Below are 6,577 nucleotides of genomic sequence, written 5' to 3'. Positions count from 1 at the left end.
TGGAGGTGCTGATTCCCCTTGCAAGAAGTGAAATAAAAGGCCTGTCCGTCTGACGAATCCAAGTGTGTATTGAGTCATTACCCAGAGCTAAGAAGTAAGGCACTTCTACAATTTGGAGGTTCCACCGAGATGGCTTGCTGTACCAATTGGTGAGTTAACAGACGCCGAGTACGTTGCTCGGTTGGGAAAATCCCATCGGCCGAAGGTGGTGTTTTGCCACATTTTTGGGACTTTCCCTGCCAGAAGCATAGCTGCGCATAGTCTGTTTATTCCATTGGACAGTACTGCCATCGGGTAATTGACTCACAAGGTTCGGAGGTTAAACTGCCGTTGTGACTGCTTCCCTTTCATAAACGGAACAGAGGACCAGCCATGAGGCGCTGATGCCCCGCGAACAGGATCATGCAGAAAAGGACTGTATAAAGGTACCAGAGAGAGAAGGTTAAGCCAGGAATTTGATTAACTAAAGAGCTAGCGATTTATTGGAAATTGAACTAGCAAGGTTCCAGCTTGCTGAGAGAGAAGGTTAAGTCAGGAATTTGATTAACTAAGGAGCTAGCGATTTACTGGAAATTGAACTAGCAAGGTTCCAGCTTGAAGTTAGTTGGGACAAATTGAAGGCCCTTTTTTGCCAAAGATTTGGCTAAAGGGAGTAGGGTAGAGGGAGAGAAGAGTGGGCGATTGTCTGAAACACAGTGTCAATGTTTAATGTTTATGAGAGTGAGTATTTAACTACTTGTTATTATCAATCAACTTTGCAGCTTTGTCCAGTAAGGCTGCATAGGTTGGGGATTTAGTAACACTTTGGTTATTGTTTAACAAGTGTATTGTTTATTGTTTATTGTTATATGTATTAATGTTCAGTCATGTCTGATCTGTAGAGGCGTCCCACGCAGATCATAGAGTGTTACGGAATTGTTGTATGTTTTAACTAAAATATTTAAGCTGAAAAAAAACTGCAGAAGGGGTTGGAAAAGACCCAAGCCGGGGAAGTGAGTCCCGTGGCGGAATGTATTGTTGAGAAAATAGTGATGTCTTTTACATGATCCACTAAGCTATTGTGGATTCAGTATTTTCCCCAGTTAGAAATAACTTCCACGAGGGTTGAGAACCCTCGAGTTTTATACGTATGTATAGTTTATTAATCTGATCTGTAGGGGCGTACAACGCAGATCATGGATTGTCACGGGAGTTTAGATTGTTTTAAGTGAACCATTTAAGCTACTAAAATGAGTGCTAACACCAGTAAGCCACCCGAGAAAGGCACGCCAGCAGCCTTTATGTTAAAGAACTGTGGTCAATCATCCATTGATCACCTACCGAACTGGTCCAAATGGACTGTAAATAAGACTAGACCCTTTCCCTCAGATGGTTCATTTAACATAGAAAGAATTACTATCCTCGAGGAATGTTTAACGGACAAGAGAGAAATAGAGAACAGCCAGATAAAAAGACTGCCTCTATGTTTGTTGAGTCAGAAGAAAAAAAAAAAAAAATTACCCCGAAGAAACACCTCTCTCCTCTATTATGGTAGGATAACAAGGTAACTATAGAAGGATGAATAGAGGGGAATATAGAGGAAGACGTGGTAGAGTAAGGGGGTGTGGACGATCTGGTAATTGTTACAATTGCGGACAACCCGGACATTGGGCAAACCAATGCCCTGCGAAAAATCGTCAGAACAAAACCTCCAATAATGGACCTCCGTTAGAGAATAAAGGTCCTAATTTCACTGTCCATAACCCTTTTTCGGACCAGTCAGGAGGTTACCCTACAAACGGACAGGGATTTAGGAGAAATAGAGATCAGAATTACTGACTGACACCAGCAGCCCCAAGCGCCACAGACCACCAAATGCCCATTGTTTCTTTAAATTCACGCAGCGAACCTGAAATTAAAATGCAAATAGCTGGGAGACCTATGTCATTTTAGTAGATACAGGAGCAACCTTTTCGGTGTTAGGGAAAGGATATTCTGAAGGAATGCCTATTAATGGGAAAAAGACCCCGATAGCTGGATTGGCTGGAATACTACAATGCTTGAATCAATTGACTCCCCTCACAGTAAAAGTAGAAGAATTTGAGGAAGAACACTCCTTTCTGTTATCAGGAGATGTCTCTATGAATTTATGTGGAAGAGACTTGCTGTGCAAAATGAATGCTACAATCATTTGCTCCTCATCAGGAGTAACGGTAGAAATCCAAGTAGATAAGGCATATGCGTACCCAGTAACAGAAATAAAACACCCTGTTCTTTACGCATGGGAAATTGCCAACCCAAGTTTGAGTCCCAAACTTGTCAGTCTGTTAGGAGCATGGGGATTCGTTACAAGCTCCATAAAACAATACCAGGAATCCCTGAAACTAGGGAAATGGCATCCAAAATTGCATTGCACGGCCTGCTATGACAAAACAGGACAAGATTATCAGCCGTTTTTAAATTTAAAATACCTCCTAACTATTAGATTGCACAGCCCTATAAAGTTACAATTAATCCAGCTGCACCATTACCCAAAAGGTCACAGTATCCATTGTCAGAGAAAGCAGAAAAAGGAATTGAGCCAGTGATGGAATCATTGTTAAAACAGGGAGTTAATGCCAGATAGAATAAAGGTCGTTTGCAACACATCGTTGCCAAAAACTAAAAGAGAAATGAAGCATTTTCTAGGAATGACTGGCTATTGTAGACAATGGATATTGAACTATTCAGAAATAACCAGACATGAGCATGACAAATTTGGAAAATTCACGGTTACCTGACTTCCTCGGGAACCCAGATTAAAAATGCACAAGAAGTGCAAAATCTTTTACTAGCTATTCAGAGACGTAAACAGATTGCAATTATTAAGTGCCAAGCGCACACGGGGCATTTGGACAAGGTTGCGCTTGGAAACGCTGCTGCAGATAGCGCTGCTAAGACAGTAGCTATATCAAGTACTGAACGACAAGTTTCAGCCTTCCCTGTTAGGGAAAAGCCAGAGATACCGCAGCCCCCGTCCTTATATGATGTGCTGACCCATCAAGATAGGGCCAGTTCTGATGAAGTAAAGGAATGGGTTGTTAATCATTGTTTTAAAAAACACTGACGGCTTATGGGTTCATCATGACGGCCGCATGGTGGCACCCAAATCATTACTATCACCAATTGCCCGATGTGTTCATAAATTCACCCATGCGGGCAAAACGGGGATGGCGGACTGTATCCTCAAGACCTGGTATGCACCAGGAATCTCAAAGTTGGCAAAACAAATATGTAAAAATTGTACTATCTGCCAGACCATGAATGCAGGGAAAATAAAGAAGGTACAGCCCGCATCCCACCCAAACCCCTGGGCCCTTTTGTACACTTGCAAATGGATTTTATTGAACTATCTGTATGTATGAGCTTTAAATATGTATTAGTTATTATTGATATGTTTTCAAGATGGATTGAAGCTTTTCCTTGCAGAAAGAATGACGCTACCACTGTTGCTAAATGTTTATTGAAGGACATTGTACCTCGCTTTGGGATACCAGCAAAACTGTCAAGTGATAATGGGTCCCATTTTACGGGAACAGTGATTAAGGAACTATGCAAAGCCTTACAGATTAACCAGCACCTCCATTGCAGTTATCATCCACAGTCGGCTGAACTAGTGGAAAGATATAACGGGATGCTGAAAAACAAGCTTGCAAAACTGTGTAAAGAAACTGGACTTAAATGGGTTGATCTGTTACCCATAGCTTTAATGACAATGCGGTCTGCTACCAACAGAACTACAGGATTGTCGCCTCACGAGATCGTCATGGGAAGACCACAAAGATTGCCCTTTTCGGCACCTTTAACAGCTAAACAAATGGACATTCATAAAATGGAGGAAGATATGTTGAGTTATTGCATTGCACTAACCAAATGCATTTCTAGTTTCCATCAACAGGTGAAGGAAGCCCAGGTCGATCCCGCTGAAGGAAAGTGCCATACTTTCGAGCCAGGAGATAACGTCTATATAAAAATCTTCAAGCGAAAGAATAGCCTTCAACCCAGATTTGAGGGACCCTTCCAAGTACTCCTGACCACAAACACCGCTGTGAAAGTAAAGGAGCGACCAACATGGATACATGCGTCCCATTGTAAGAAGGCATCAGTTGAAGACAATACACTGCCAAGATGAACTGGATTTGGACTTTAACAAGACTGTTCTCTTTGTCAACGATAATTGAAACTGCCATATTGATTTACCCAGATCCCCTGAAGGGCAAACCATGCATAGAAGAATGTGTACTTTTAAACAGTGATTTCTTTTATATTATATGCTATAATGAGACTATGAAGGTTCAGCTTCAGGATCACACTATGCAGGTACCCCCGTATCAACCCCTGAGTCTTAGGATTAGGCAGAATAAGATAGTAGAAGAAGATAGTGGACAGAAGCTTGATAAGCTATGGGTCACATGCCCTGATACTGTATTACCAAGTGACAGAACTGCGAACGGAGGGGTTATCTGCCATGGTAATTCAAGAGGAGGACTGGCCCTGACAGCTAAGTCAATGTTTTGTGATAATCCTTTTACTCAACCCCTCGTTTCAACATCAATTACTCAGAAAAGAAAAATTAATAGGACCGCTAAGAAACAAGGAGGGAGAGGTGGAAGACTGTTAAATAAGCATAGCTATCATCATGTTAATACCTTTGTATACATGAGTTACTTGCACCAGATATGGAACAAATTTGAAGCCTATAATAACACCCATTTCATCTGTGGGCATAGAGCATACCCTTGGTTACCACAAAGTTGGACTGGGTCATGTTATTTGGGATATGTAGTGCCCTATATACATCATATTTCATCTTTGGATAGCCACCCTGGGACACGAGTAAAACGAGCCATTACAGAAACCGAAAGGTTCTTTGCTATAGCATTTCCCTGGTATGGAACAGGGAAGTTAGCAAGAGAATCTATAAACATGGCAGCAGTGTTGGAACAAATAGCCAATGATACTGCTGATGCTCTTAGTGATGTAAACGCAGAAATGGTGGCTTTGCGCACTGTTGCCTTACAAAACCGCATGGCTCTGGACTATTTGTTGGCAAAAGAAGGGGGCACATGTGCAATCATAAAAACCGAATGTTGCACCTATATTCCAGATAGCTCAGAAAATATCACCAACCTGGTAAACCACATAAAGGAGGCCGTAAAGAAACTACGTCAACCTGAACAGTGGTCCATGTGGGACTGGATTTCAGGGTGGGGAGGAGCACTAGGAAAGCAAATTTTGGAAGTCTTAATTGCAATTGTGATGATAATAATTCTAATTAGTTTATTGATTGGTTGTTTAAAATTATTGTGTACAAAAGTTCTTTCCTTATTGACGTCAACTCCTCCAGTACCAATGATGTCTGAATATGAGGATATTAAGGGTGAGACCTTTGATGTAGAATTTCTTAAACTTAGCGAAATAGATTGTCCTTAGAAAGGACAAAAGGGGGGAATGAGGAAATCTACCTATTGTAAGGGGTTAATTTCAGGTGCTTGCTGGGTAAAAGTTTTCAGACTTGACACCGGTCAAGAGTCGATGTGTAACTAGAGCTATTGCACGTACTTGGATTACAGCCAAGAACAGATGTCTGCCCACCTAATGAGAATGTAGAAGTGAAACAATGGGTTCCTTTGAAGTAACCAGTGACCTGACAACTTGCGACCGTAAGCAAACCTACCCTCCCAATACACTGTATAAGATTAAAGAGGACTTCCGGTTACACGATTCATGCCCTGTTATAGATTAACGGTTGACTTATGTGTCCAGGATCCTTCTGTCAATATGTCATTAATACCTGATGATTAATCTAAAATGTATCCTGATAGAGGAACAAAGGAATGTCAATCAAACTTGTTTGTTACACTGTATAAATATGGAACGCTTACGCTGTATCATTGGAATAGTAGCCTCACCCCTTGAGTGGAGGTGCTGATTCCCCTTGCAAGAAGTGAAATAAAAGGCCTGTCCGTCTGACGAATCCAAGTGTGTATTGAGTCATTACCCAGAGCTAAGAAGTAAGGCACTTCTACAGCTCCCGCCGACCATTCCCGCCTGCGGCGGGCGGGACTGATTCGGGTCGCGCTGAAACATGGGGGCGAAAGTTGGGCGGGGCGGGGAATCGGGCAGGGGGGGTTGCAACCCCCTATCTCTGCAATTTTCGCCCCCCCCGCCCGCCTGAAAACCCGCCCGACGGCTGGGAGAAAATCAGGGCCAAACTATTTCCTCTGGTGGGGGAATCCAGAACAAGGAGTCATAACCTTAAAATTGTAGCTAGGCCACTCAGGAATGGTAATGGCTGATGCCTTCATCACACAAAGGATAGTAGAAATCTGGAACTCTCTCCCCCAAAAAAGCTGTTGAGGCTGGAGGTCAATTGAAAAATTCAAAACTGAGATTGATAGATTTTTGTTAGGCAAGGATATTAAGGGTTACAAAACCAAGGTGAGTAGATGGAGATAAGATACAGATCAGCTGTCATCTAATTGAATGGCGGAACAGGCTCGAGGGGCTGAATGGCCTATTCCTGGTCCTATATTATTCCTACAAAATGGTAATGGCT

General features: G+C 42.3%; 1 long non-coding RNA gene across 1 annotated transcript; it reads left to right on the top strand.

Annotated features, from left to right (window-relative positions):
• Nucleotides 1-251: 251 nt before the first annotated feature.
• On the top strand, nt 252-5,995 carry LOC147122648 (uncharacterized). Its single transcript, XR_015081070.1, has 2 exons — nt 252-425; nt 3,904-5,995. It is a non-coding gene; the product is annotated as an uncharacterized LOC147122648 (long non-coding RNA).
• The last annotated feature ends 582 nt before the right edge of the window (nt 5,996-6,577 follow it).

The sequence above is a fragment of the Somniosus microcephalus genome, chromosome 2, assembly GCF_052327205.1.
Source record: "Somniosus microcephalus isolate GS21.2 chromosome 2, FLI_Smic_1.0, whole genome shotgun sequence".
Lineage (NCBI taxonomy): Eukaryota > Metazoa > Chordata > Chondrichthyes > Squaliformes > Somniosidae > Somniosus > Somniosus microcephalus.
The sequence above is the reverse complement of the archived record's forward strand: the minus strand, read 5'-3'. Positions and strand labels throughout refer to the sequence as shown.